The sequence below is a fragment of the Giraffa tippelskirchi genome, chromosome 14 (genome assembly GCF_054371585.1).
Source record: "Giraffa tippelskirchi isolate mGirTip1 chromosome 14, T2T-mGirTip1v1.2.pri, whole genome shotgun sequence".
In the NCBI taxonomy this organism is placed as follows: Eukaryota; Metazoa; Chordata; class Mammalia; order Artiodactyla; family Giraffidae; genus Giraffa; species Giraffa tippelskirchi.
Genome location: NC_137288.1, coordinates 12,297,501 through 12,310,736, shown reverse-complemented (window position 1 = coordinate 12,310,736; position 13,236 = coordinate 12,297,501).

Here is a 13,236-nt window from a genome sequence, read left to right as displayed (position 1 = left end):
CGCCAGCTCGGCGGCAGAGTGAGGGAAGGGGGGGGAGGGGCAGACACCCTGACAACCGGGCGACGGGCGCGTGCTGGCGGCTCGGCGGGCGAGGTCGCGAGTGGGAGAGGCCCGGCCGACAGCTGGACCCGCGGGCACCGCCAGCTCGGCGGCAGAGTGAGGGAAGGAGGGAGGAGGGGCGGAGTCCCTGCCAGGCGGGCGACGCGCGCGCGCTGGCGGCTCGGCGGCAGAGGTCGCGAGTGCGAGAGGCCCGGCCGACAGGTGGACACGCGGGCACCGCCAGCTCGGCGGCAGAGTGAGGGAAGGGGGGGAGGGGCAGACAGCCTGACAGCCGGGCGACGGGCGCGCGCTGGCGGCTCGGCGGGCGAGGTCGCGATTGGGAGAGGCCCTGCCCGCAGGTGGACACGCCGGCACCCGCAGCTCGTCGAGAGTTAGGGAAGGGGGGGAGTTAGGGAAGGGGGGGAGGGGATAGAACCCCGTCGGGCTCGTCGACCCGCGGCTCCTGGCGGCTCTGCGGCCGAGTTAGGGGAGGAGTGGGGGAGGGGCAGACAGCCTGACAGCCGGGCGACGGGCGCGCGCTGCTGTCTCGGCGGCAGAGGTCGCGAGTGCGAGAGGCCCGGCCGACAGGTGGACCCGCGGGCACCCGCAGCTCGTCGACAGGGTTAGGGAAGGGGGGGAGTTAGGGAAGCGGGGGAGGGGATAGAGCCCCGTCGGGCTCGTCGACCCGCGGCTCCTGGCGGCTCTGCGGCCGAGTTAGGGGAGGAGGGGGGGAGGGGCAGACAGCCTGACAGCCGGGCGACGGGCGCGCGCTGCCGTCTCGGCGGGCGTGGTCGCGAGTGGGAGGGGCCCTGCCCGCAGGTGGACCCGCGGGCACCCGCAGTTCGTCGACAGGGTTAGGGAAGGGGGGGAGTCAGGGAAGGGGGGGAGGGGATAGAACCCCGTCGGGCTCGTCGACCCGCGGCTCCTGGCGGCTCTGCGGCCGAGTTAGGGAAGCGGGGGGAGGGGCAGACAGCCTGACAGCCGGGCGACGGGCGCGCGCTGGCGGCTCGGCGGGCGAGGTCGCGAGTGGGAGAGACCCTGCCCGCAGGTGGACCCGCGGGCACCCGCAGCTCGTCGACAGAGTTAGGGAAGGGGGGGAGTTAGGGAAGGGAGGGAGGGGATAGAACCCCTTCGGGCTCGTCGACCCGCGGCTCCAAGCGGCTCTGCGGCCGAGTTAGGGGGGGGGGGGGAGGGGCAGACAGCCTGACAGCCGGGCGACGGGCGCGCGCTGCCGGCTCGGCGGGCGAGGTCGCGAGTGGGAGAGGCCCTGCCCGCAGGTGGACCCGCGGGCACCCGCAGCTCGTCGACAGGGTTAGGGAAGGGGGGGAGGGGATAGAGCCCCGTCGGGCTCGTCGACCCGCGGCTCCTGGCGGCTCTGCGGCCGAGTTAGGGAAGGGGGGGAGGGGCAGACTCCCTGCCAGGCGGGCGACGCGCGCGCGCTGGTGGCTGGGCGCCATAGGTCGCGAGTGCGAGAGGCCCGGCCGACAGGTGGACACGCGGGCACCGCCAGCTCGGCGGCAGAGTGAGGGAAGGGGGGGAGGGGCAGACAGCCTGACAACCGGGCGACGGGCGCGTGCTGGCGGCTCGGCGGGCGAGGTCGCGAGTGGGAGAGGCCCGGCCGACAGCTGGACCCGCGGGCACCGCCAGCTCGGCGGCAGAGTGAGGGAAGGAGGGAGGAGGGGCGGAGTCCCTGCCAGGCGGGCGACGCGCGCGCGCTGGCGGCTGGGCGCCATAGGTCGCGAGTGCGAGAGGCCCGGCCGACAGGTGGACACGCGGGCACCGCCAGCTCGGCGGCAGAGTGAGGGAAGGGGGGGGAGGGGCAGACACCCTGACAACCGGGCGACGGGCGCGTGCTGGCGGCTCGGCGGGCGAGGTCGCGAGTGGGAGAGGCCCGGCCGACAGCTGGACCCGCGGGCACCGCCAGCTCGGCGGCAGAGTGAGGGAAGGAGGGAGGAGGGGCGGAGTCCCTGCCAGGCGGGCGACGCGCGCGCGCTGGCGGCTCGGCGGCAGAGGTCGCGAGTGCGAGAGGCCCGGCCGACAGGTGGACACGCGGGCACCGCCAGCTCGGCGGCAGAGTGAGGGAAGGGGGGGAGGGGCAGACAGCCTGACAACCGGGCGACGGGCGCGCGCTGGCGCCTCGGCTGGCGAGGTCGCGAGTGGGAGAGGCCCTGCCCGCAGGTGGACACGCGGGCACCCGCAGCTCGTCGAGAGTTAGGGAAGGGGGGGAGTTAGGGAAGGGGGGGAGGGGATAGAACCCCGTCGGGCTCGTCGACCCGCGGCTCCTGGCGGCTCTGCGGCCGAGTTAGGGGAGGAGTGGGGGAGGGGCAGACAGCCTGACAGCCGGGCGACGGGCGCGCGCTTCCGTCTCGGCGGGCGAGGTCGCGAGTGGGAGGGGCCCTGCCCGCAGGTGGACCCGCGGGCACCCGCAGCTCGTCGACAAGGTTAGGGAAGGGGGGGAGTCAGGGAAGGGGGGGAGGGGCTAGAACCCCGTCGGGCTCGTCGACCCGCGGCTCCTGGCGGCTCTGCGGCCGAGTTAGGGAAGCGGGGGGAGGGGCAGACAGCCTGACAGCCGGGCGACGGGCGCGCGCTGGCGGCTCGGCGGGCGAGGTCGCGAGTGGGAGAGACCCTGCCCGCAGGTGGACCCGCGGGCACCCGCAGCTCGTCGACAGAGTTAGGGAAGGGGGGTAGTTAGGGAAGGGGGGGAGGGGATAGAACCCCTTCGGGCTCGTCGACCCGCGGCTCCAAGCGGCTCTGCGGCCGAGTTAGGGGAGGAGGGGGGGAGGGGCAGACAGCCTGACAGCCGGGCGACGGGCGCGCGCTGCCGGCTCGGCGGGCGAGGTCGCGAGTGGGAGAGGCCCTGCCCGCAGGTGGACCCGCGGGCACCCGCAGCTCGTCGACAGGGTTAGGGAAGGGGGGGAGGGGATAGAGCCCCGTCGGGCTCGTCGACCCGCGGCTCCTGGCGGCTCTGCGGCCGAGTTAGGGAAGGGGGGGGAGGGGCAGACTCCCTGCCAGGCGGGCGACGCGCGCGCGCTGGCGGCTGGGCGCCATAGGTCGCGAGTGCGAGAGGCCCGGCCGACAGGTGGACACGCGGGCACCGCCAGCTCGGCGGCAGAGTGAGGGAAGGGGGGGGAGGGGCAGACACCCTGACAACCGGGCGACGGGCGCGTGCTGGCGGCTCGGCGGGCGAGGTCGCGAGTGGGAGAGGCCCGGCCGACAGCTGGACCCGCGGGCACCGCCAGCTCGGCGGCAGAGTGAGGGAAGGAGGGAGGAGGGGCGGAGTCCCTGCCAGGCGGGCGACGCGCGCGCGCTGGCGGCTCGGCGGCAGAGGTCGCGAGTGCGAGAGGCCCGGCCGACAGGTGGACACGCGGGCACCGCCAGCTCGGCGGCAGAGTGAGGGAAGGGGGGGAGGGGCAGACAGCCTGACAGCCGGGCGACGGGCGCGCGCTGGCGGCTCGGCGGGCGAGGTCGCGATTAGGAGAGGCCCTGCCCACAGGTGGACACGGCGGCACCCGCAGCTCGTCGAGAGTTAGGGAAGGGGGGGAGTTAGGGAAGGGGGGGAGGGGATAGAACCCCTTCGGACTCGTCGACCCGCGGCTCCAAGCGGCTCTGCGGCCGAGTTAGGGGAGGAGGGGGGGAGGGGCAGACAGCCTGACAGCCGGGCGATGGGCGCGCGCTGCCGTCTCGGCGGGTGAGGTCGCGAGTGGGAGAGGCCCTGCCCGCAGGTGGACCCGCGGGCACCCGCAGCTCGTCGACAGGGTTAGGGAAGGGGGGGAGGGGATAGAGCCCCGTCGGGCTCGTCGACCCGCGGCTCCTGGCGGCTCTGCGGCCGAGTTAGGAAAGGGGGGGGAGGGGCAGACTCCCTGCCAGGCGGGCGACGCGCGCGCGCTGGCGGCTGGGCGCCATAGGTCGCGAGTGCGAGAGGCCCGGCCGACAGGTGGACACGCGGGCACCGCCAGCTCGGCGGCAGAGTGAGGGAAGGGGGGGAGGGGCAGACACCCTGACAACCGGGCGACGGGCGCGTGCTGGCGGCTCGGCGGGCGAGGTCGCGAGTGGGAGAGGCCCGGCCGACAGCTGGACCCGCGGGCACCGCCAGCTCGGCGGCAGAGTGAGGGAAGGAGGGAGGAGGGGCGGAGTCCCTGCCAGGCGGGCGACGCGCGCGCGCTGGCGGCTGGGCGCCATAGGTCGCGAGTGCGAGAGGCCCGGCCGACAGGTGGACACGCGGGCACCGCCAGCTCGGCGGCAGAGTGAGGGAAGGGGGGGAGGGGCAGACACCCTGACAACCGGGCGACGGGCGCGTGCTGGCGGCTCGGCGGGCGAGGTCGCGAGTGGGAGAGGCCCGGCCGACAGCTGGACCCGCGGGCACCGCCAGCTCGGCGGCAGAGTGAGGGAAGGAGGGAGGAGGGGCGGAGTCCCTGCCAGGCGGGCGACGCGCGCGCGCTGGCGGCTGGGCGCCATAGGTCGCGAGTGCGAGAGGCCCGGCCGACAGGTGGACACGCGGGCACCGCCAGCTCGGCGGCAGAGTGAGGGAAGGGGGGGAGGGGCAGACACCCTGACAACCGGGCGACGGGCGCGTGCTGGCGGCTCGGCGGGCGAGGTCGCGAGTGGGAGAGGCCCGGCCGACAGCTGGACCCGCGGGCACCGCCAGCTCGGCGGCAGAGTGAGGGAAGGAGGGAGGAGGGGCGGAGTCCCTGCCAGGCGGGCGACGCGCGCGCGCTGGCGGCTCGGCGGCAGAGGTCGCGAGTGCGAGAGGCCCGGCCGACAGGTGGACACGCGGGCACCGCCAGCTCGGCGGCAGAGTGAGGGAAGGAGGGAGGAGGGGCGGAGTCCCTGCCAGGCGGGCGACGCGCGCGCGCTGGGGGCTCGGCGGCAGAGGTCGCGAGTGCGAGAGGCCCGGCCGACAGGTGGACACGCGGGCACCGCCAGCTCGGCGGCAGAGTGAGGGAAGGGGGGGAGGGGCAGACAGCCTGACAGCCGGGCGACGGGCGCGCGCTGGCGGCTCGGCGGGCGAGGTCGCGATTGGGAGAGGCCCTGCCCGCAGGTGGACACGCCGGCACCCGCAGCTCGTCGAGAGTTAGGGAAGGGGGGGAGTTAGGGAAGGGGGGGAGGGGATAGAACCCCTTCGGACTCGTCGACCCGCGGCTCCAAGCGGCTCTGCGGCCGAGTTAGGGGAGGAGGGGGGTAGGGGCAGACAGCCTGACAGCCGGGAGATGGGCGCGCGCTGCCGTCTCGGCGGGCGAGGTCGCGAGTGGGAGAGGCCCTGCCCGCAGGTGGACCCGCGGGCACCCGCAGCTCGTCGACAGGGTTAGGGAAGGGGGGGAGGGGATAGAGCCCCGTCGGGCTCGTCGACCCGCGGCTCCTGGCGGCTCTGCGGCCGAGTTAGGAAAGGGGGGGGAGGGGCAGACTCCCTGCCAGGCGGGCGACGCGCGCGCGCTGGCGGCTGGGCGCCATAGGTCGCGAGTGCGAGAGGCCCGGCCGACAGGTGGACACGCGGGCACCGCCAGCTCGGCGGCAGAGTGAGGGAAGGGGGGGAGGGGCAGACACCCTGACAACCGGGCGACGGGCGCGTGCTGGCGGCTCGGCGGGCGAGGTCGCGAGTGGGAGAGGCCCGGCCGACAGCTGGACCCGCGGGCACCGCCAGCTCGGCGGCAGAGTGAGGGAAGGAGGGAGGAGGGGCGGAGTCCCTGCCAGGCGGGCGACGCGCGCGCGCTGGCGGCTCGGCGGCAGAGGTCGCGAGTGCGAGAGGCCCGGCCGACAGGTGGACACGCGGGCACCGCCAGCTCGGCGGCAGAGTGAGGGAAGGGGGGGAGGGGCAGACAGCCTGACAACCGGGCGACGGGCGCGCGCTGGCGCCTCGGCTGGCGAGGTCGCGAGTGGGAGAGGCCCTGCCCGCAGGTGGACACGCGGGCACCCGCAGCTCGTCGAGAGTTAGGGAAGGGGGGGAGTTAGGGAAGGGGGGGAGGGGATAGAACCCCGTCGGGCTCGTCGACCCGCGGCTCCTGGCGGCTCTGCGGCCGAGTTAGGGGAGGAGGGGGGGAGGGGCAGACAGCCTGACAGCCGGGCGACGGGCGCGCGTTGCCGTCTCGGCGGGCGAGGTCGCGAGTGGGAGGGGCCCTGCCCGCAGGTGGACCCGCGGGCACCCGCAGCTCGTCGACAGGGTTAGGGAAGGGGGGGAGTTAGGGAAGGGGGGGAGGGGCTAGAACCCCGTCGGGCTCGTCGACCCGCGGCTCCAAGCGGCTCTGCGGCCGAGTTAGGGGAGGAGGGGGGGAGGGGCAGACAGCCTGACAGCCGGGCGACGGGCGCGCGCTGCCGTCTCGGCGGGCGAGGTCGCGAGTGGGAGGGGCCCTGCCCGCAGGTGGACCCGCGGGCACCCGCAGCTCGTCGACAGGGTTAGGGAAGGGGGGGAGTTAGGGAAGGGGGGGAGGGGCTAGAACCCCGTCGGGCTCGTCGACCCGCGGCTCCAAGCGGCTCTGCGGCCGAGTTAGGGGAGGAGGGGGGGAGGGGCAGACAGCCTGACAGCCGGGCGACGGGCGCGCGCTGCCGGCTCGGCGGGCGAGGTCGCGAGTGGGAGAGGCCCTGCCCGCAGGTGGACCCGCGGGCACCCGCAGCTCGTCGACAGGGTTAGGGAAGGGGGGGAGGGGATAGAGCCCCGTCGGGCTCGTCGACCCGCGGCTCCTGGCGGCTCTGCGGCCGAGTTAGGGAAGGGGGGGGAGGGGCAGACTCCCTGCCAGGCGGGCGACGCGCGCGCGCTGGCGGCTGGGCGCCATAGTTCGCGAGTGCGAGAGGCCCGGCCGACAGGTGGACACGCGGGCACCGCCAGCTCGGCGGCAGAGTGAGGGAAGGGGGGGAGGGGCAGACACCCTGACAACCGGGCGACGGGCGCGTGCTGGCGGCTCGGCGGGCGAGGTCGCGAGTGGGAGAGGCCCGGCCGACAGCTGGACCCGCGGGCACCGCCAGCTCGGCGACAGAGTGAGGGAAGGAGGGAGGAGGGGCGGAGTCCCTGCCAGGCGGGCGACGCGCGCGCGCTGGCGGCTCGGCGGCAGAGGTCGCGAGTGCGAGAGGCCCGGCCGACAGGTGGACACGCGGGCACCGCCAGCTCGGCGCAGAGTGAGGAAAGGGGGGAGGAGGGGCAGACACCCTGACAGCCGGGAGACGGGCTCGCGCTGGCGGCTCGGCGGGCGAGGTCGCGAGTGGGAGAGGCCCTGCCCGCAGGTGGACACGCGGGCACCCGCAGTTCGTCGACAGGGTGAGGGAAGGGGGGGAGGGGATAGAGCCCCGTCGGGCTCGTCGACCCGCGGCTCCTGGCGGCTCTGCGGCCGAGTTAGGGGAGGAGTGGGGGAGGGGCAGACAGCCTGACAGCCGGGCGACGGGCGCGCGCTGCCGTCTCGGCGGGCGAGGTCGCGAGTGGGAGGGGCCCTGCCCGCAGGTGGACCCGCGGGCACCCGCAGCTCGTCGTCAGGGTTAGGGAAGGGGGGGAGTTAGGGAAGGGGGGGAGGGGCTAGAACCCCGTCGCGCTGGTCGACCCGCGGCTCCTGGCGGCTCTGCGGCCGAGTTAGGGGAGGAGTGGGGGAGGGGCAGACAGCCTGACAGCCGGGCGACGGGCGCGCGCTGCTGTCTCGGCGGCAGAGGTCGCGAGTGCGAGAGGCCCGGCCGATAGGTGGACCCGCGGGCACCCGCAGCTCGTCGACAGGGTTAGGGAAGGGGGGGAGTTAGGGAAGCGGGGGAGGGGATAGAGCCCCGTCGGGCTCGTCGACCCGCGGCTCCTGGCGGCTCTGCGGCCGAGTTAGGGGAGGCGGGGGGGAGGGGCAGACAGCCTGACAGCCGGGCGACGGGCGCGCGCTGCCGTCTCGGCGGGCGAGGTCGCGAGTGGGAGGGGCCCTGCCCGCAGGTGGACCCGCGGGCACCCGCAGCTCGTCGACAGGGTTAGGGAAGGGGGGGAGTTAGGGAAGGGGGAGAGGGGCTAGAACCCCGTCGGGCTCGTCGACCCGCGGCTCCAAGCGGCTCTGCGGCCGAGTTAGGGGAGGAGGGGGGGAGGGGCAGACAGCCTGACAGCCGGGCGACGGGCGCGCGCTGCCGGCTCGGCGGGCGAGGTCGCGAGTGGGAGAGGCCCTGCCCGCAGGTGGACCCGCGGGCACCCGCAGCTCGTCGACAGGGTTAGGGAAGGGGGGGAGGGGATAGAGCCCCGTCGGGCTCGTCGACCCGCGGCTCCTGGCGGCTCTGCGGCCGAGTTAGGGAAGGGGGGGGAGGGGCAGACAGCCTGACAGCCGGGCGATGGGCGCGCGCTGCCGTCTCGGCGGGTGAGGTCGCGAGTGGGAGAGGCCCTGCCCGCAGGTGGACCCGCGGGCACCCGCAGCTCGTCGACAGGGTTAGGGAAGGGGGGGAGGGGATAGAGCCCCGTCGGGCTCGTCGACCCGCGGCTCCTGGCGGCTCTGCGGCCGAGTTAGGAAAGGGGGGGGAGGGGCAGACTCCCTGCCAGGCGGGCGACGCGCGCGCGCTGGCGGCTGGGCGCCATAGGTCGCGAGTGCGAGAGGCCCGGCCGACAGGTGGACACGCGGGCACCGCCAGCTCGGCGGCAGAGTGAGGGAAGGGGGGGAGGGGCAGACACCCTGACAACCGGGCGACGGGCGCGTGCTGGCGGCTCGGCGGGCGAGGTCGCGAGTGGGAGAGGCCCGGCCGACAGCTGGACCCGCGGGCACCGCCAGCTCGGCGGCAGAGTGAGGGAAGGAGGGAGGAGGGGCGGAGTCCCTGCCAGGCGGGCGACGCGCGCGCGCTGGCGGCTGGGCGCCATAGGTCGCGAGTGCGAGAGGCCCGGCCGACAGGTGGACACGCGGGCACCGCCAGCTCGGCGGCAGAGTGAGGGAAGGGGGGGAGGGGCAGACACCCTGACAACCGGGCGACGGGCGCGTGCTGGCGGCTCGGCGGGCGAGGTCGCGAGTGGGAGAGGCCCGGCCGACAGCTGGACCCGCGGGCACCGCCAGCTCGGCGGCAGAGTGAGGGAAGGAGGGAGGAGGGGCGGAGTCCCTGCCAGGCGGGCGACGCGCGCGCGCTGGCGGCTGGGCGCCATAGGTCGCGAGTGCGAGAGGCCCGGCCGACAGGTGGACACGCGGGCACCGCCAGCTCGGCGGCAGAGTGAGGGAAGGGGGGGAGGGGCAGACACCCTGACAACCGGGCGACGGGCGCGTGCTGGCGGCTCGGCGGGCGAGGTCGCGAGTGGGAGAGGCCCGGCCGACAGCTGGACCCGCGGGCACCGCCAGCTCGGCGGCAGAGTGAGGGAAGGAGGGAGGAGGGGCGGAGTCCCTGCCAGGCGGGCGACGCGCGCGCGCTGGCGGCTCGGCGGCAGAGGTCGCGAGTGCGAGAGGCCCGGCCGACAGGTGGACACGCGGGCACCGCCAGCTCGGCGGCAGAGTGAGGGAAGGAGGGAGGAGGGGCGGAGTCCCTGCCAGGCGGGCGACGCGCGCGCGCTGGGGGCTCGGCGGCAGAGGTCGCGAGTGCGAGAGGCCCGGCCGACAGGTGGACACGCGGGCACCGCCAGCTCGGCGGCAGAGTGAGGGAAGGGGGGGAGGGGCAGACAGCCTGACAGCCGGGCGACGGGCGCGCGCTGGCGGCTCGGCGGGCGAGGTCGCGATTGGGAGAGGCCCTGCCCGCAGGTGGACACGCCGGCACCCGCAGCTCGTCGAGAGTTAGGGAAGGGGGGGAGTTAGGGAAGGGGGGGAGGGGATAGAACCCCTTCGGACTCGTCGACCCGCGGCTCCAAGCGGCTCTGCGGCCGAGTTAGGGGAGGAGGGGGGTAGGGGCAGACAGCCTGACAGCCGGGAGATGGGCGCGCGCTGCCGTCTCGGCGGGCGAGGTCGCGAGTGGGAGAGGCCCTGCCCGCAGGTGGACCCGCGGGCACCCGCAGCTCGTCGACAGGGTTAGGGAAGGGGGGGAGGGGATAGAGCCCCGTCGGGCTCGTCGACCCGCGGCTCCTGGCGGCTCTGCGGCCGAGTTAGGAAAGGGGGGGGAGGGGCAGACTCCCTGCCAGGCGGGCGACGCGCGCGCGCTGGCGGCTGGGCGCCATAGGTCGCGAGTGCGAGAGGCCCGGCCGACAGGTGGACACGCGGGCACCGCCAGCTCGGCGGCAGAGTGAGGGAAGGGGGGGAGGGGCAGACACCCTGACAACCGGGCGACGGGCGCGTGCTGGCGGCTCGGCGGGCGAGGTCGCGAGTGGGAGAGGCCCGGCCGACAGCTGGACCCGCGGGCACCGCCAGCTCGGCGGCAGAGTGAGGGAAGGAGGGAGGAGGGGCGGAGTCCCTGCCAGGCGGGCGACGCGCGCGCGCTGGCGGCTCGGCGGCAGAGGTCGCGAGTGCGAGAGGCCCGGCCGACAGGTGGACACGCGGGCACCGCCAGCTCGGCGCAGAGTGAGGAAAGGGGGGAGGAGGGGCAGACACCCTGACAGCCGGGAGACGGGCTCGCGCTGGCGGCTCGGCGGGCGAGGTCGCGAGTGGGAGAGGCCCTGCCCGCAGGTGGACACGCGGGCACCCGCAGTTCGTCGACAGGGTGAGGGAAGGGGGGGAGGGGATAGAGCCCCGTCGGGCTCGTCGACCCGCGGCTCCTGGCGGCTCTGCGGCCGAGTTAGGGGAGGAGTGGGGGAGGGGCAGACAGCCTGACAGCCGGGCGACGGGCGCGCGCTGCCGTCTCGGCGGGCGAGGTCGCGAGTGGGAGGGGCCCTGCCCGCAGGTGGACCCCCGGGCACCCGCAGCTCGTCGTCAGGGTTAGGGAAGGGGGGGAGTTAGGGAAGGGGGGGAGGGGCTAGAACCCCGTCGCGCTGGTCGACCCGCGGCTCCTGGCGGCTCTGCGGCCGAGTTAGGGGAGGAGTGGGGGAGGGGCAGACAGCCTGACAGCCGGGCGACGGGCGCGCGCTGCTGTCTCGGCGGCAGAGGTCGCGAGTGCGAGAGGCCCGGCCGATAGGTGGACCCGCGGGCACCCGCAGCTCGTCGACAGGGTTAGGGAAGGGGGGGAGTTAGGGAAGCGGGGGAGGGGATAGAGCCCCGTCGGGCTCGTCGACCCGCGGCTCCTGGCGGCTCTGCGGCCGAGTTAGGGGAGGCGGGGGGGAGGGGCAGACAGCCTGACAGCCGGGCGACGGGCGCGCGCTGCCGTCTCGGCGGGCGAGGTCGCGAGTGGGAGGGGCCCTGCCCGCAGGTGGACCCGCGGGCACCCGCAGCTCGTCGACAGGGTTAGGGAAGGGGGGGAGTTAGGGAAGGGGGGGAGGGGCTAGAACCCCGTCGGGCTCGTCGACCCGCGGCTCCAAGCGGCTCTGCGGCCGAGTTAGGGGAGGGGGGGGGAGGGGCAGACAGCCTGACAGCCGGGCGACGGGCGCGCGCTGCCGGCTCGGCGGGCGAGGTCGCGAGTGGGACAGGCCCTGCCCGCAGGTGGACCCGCGGGCACCCGCAGCTCGTCGACAGGGTTAGGGAAGGGGGGGAGGGGATAGAGCCCCGTCGGGCTCGTCGACCCGCGGCTCCTGGCGGCTCTGCGGCCGAGTTAGGGAAGGGGGGGGAGGGGCAGACTCCCTGCCAGGCGGGCGACGCGCGCGCGCTGGCGGCTGGGCGCCATAGTTCGCGAGTGCGAGAGGCCCGGCCGACAGGTGGACACGCGGGCACCGCCAGCTCGGCGGCAGAGTGAGGGAAGGGGGGGAGGGGCAGACACCCTGACAACCGGGCGACGGGCGCGTGCTGGCGGCTCGGCGGGCGAGGTCGCGAGTGGGAGAGGCCCGGCCGACAGCTGGACCCGCGGGCACCGCCAGCTCGGCGACAGAGTGAGGGAAGGAGGGAGGAGGGGCGGAGTCCCTGCCAGGCGGGCGACGCGCGCGCGCTGGCGGCTCGGCGGCAGAGGTCGCGAGTGCGAGAGGCCCGGCCGACAGGTGGACACGCGGGCACCGCCAGCTCGGCGCAGAGTGAGGAAAGGGGGGAGGAGGGGCAGACACCCTGACAGCCGGGAGACGGGCTCGCGCTGGCGGCTCGGCGGGCGAGGTCGCGAGTGGGAGAGGCCCTGCCCGCAGGTGGACACGCGGGCACCCGCAGTTCGTCGACAGGGTGAGGGAAGGGGGGGAGGGGATAGAGCCCCGTCGGGCTCGTCGACCCGCGGCTGCTGTGGGCTCTGCGGCCGAGTTAGGGAAGGAGGGGGGGAGGGGCAGACTCCCTGCCAGGCGGGCGACGCTCGCGCGCTGGCGGCTCGGCGGCAGAGGTCGCGAGTGCGAGAGGCCCGGCCGACAGGTGGACGCGCCGTCACCGAGAGCTCGGCGGCACAGTGAGGGAAGGGGGGGAGGGGATAGAGCCCCGTCGGGCTCGTCGACCCGCGGCTCCTGGCGGCTCTGCGGCCGAGTTAGGGAAGCGGGGGGAGGGGCAGACAGCCTGACAGCCGGGCGACGGGCGCGCGCTGGCGGCTCGGCGGGCGAGGTCGCGAGTGGGAGAGACCCTGCCCGCAGGTGGACCCGCGGGCACCCGCAGCTCGTCGACAGGGTTAGGGAAGGGGGGGAGGGGATAGAGCCCCGTCGGGCTCGTCGACCCGCGGCTCCTGGCGGCTCTGCGGCCGAGTTAGGGAAGGGGGGGGAGGGGCAGACTCCCTGCCAGGCGGGCGACGCGCGCGCGCTGGCGGCTGGGCGCCATAGGTCGCGAGTGCGAGAGGCCCGGCCGACAGGTGGACACGCGGGCACCGCCAGCTCGGCGGCAGAGTGAGGGAAGGGGGGGGAGGGGCAGACACCCTGACAACCGGGCGACGGGCGCGTGCTGGCGGCTCGGCGGGCGAGGTCGCGAGTGGGAGAGGCCCGGCCGACAGCTGGACCCGCGGGCACCGCCAGCTCGGCGGCAGAGTGAGGGAAGGAGGGAGGAGGGGCGGAGTCCCTGCCAGGCGGGCGACGCGCGCGCGCTGGCGGCTCGGCGGCAGAGGTCGCGAGTGCGAGAGGCCCGGCCGACAGCTGGACCCGCGGGCACCGCCAGCTCGGCGGCAGAGTGAGGGAAGGAGGGAGGAGGGGCGGAGTCCCTGCCAGGCGGGCGACGCGCGCGCGCTGGCGGCTCGGCGGCAGAGGTCGCGAGTGCGAGAGGCCCGGCCGACAGGTGGACACGCGGGCACCGCCAGCTCGGTGGCAGAGTGAGGGAAGTGGGGGAGGGGCAGACAGCCTGACAACCGGGCGACGGGCGCGCGCTGGCGCCTCGGCTGGCGAGGTCG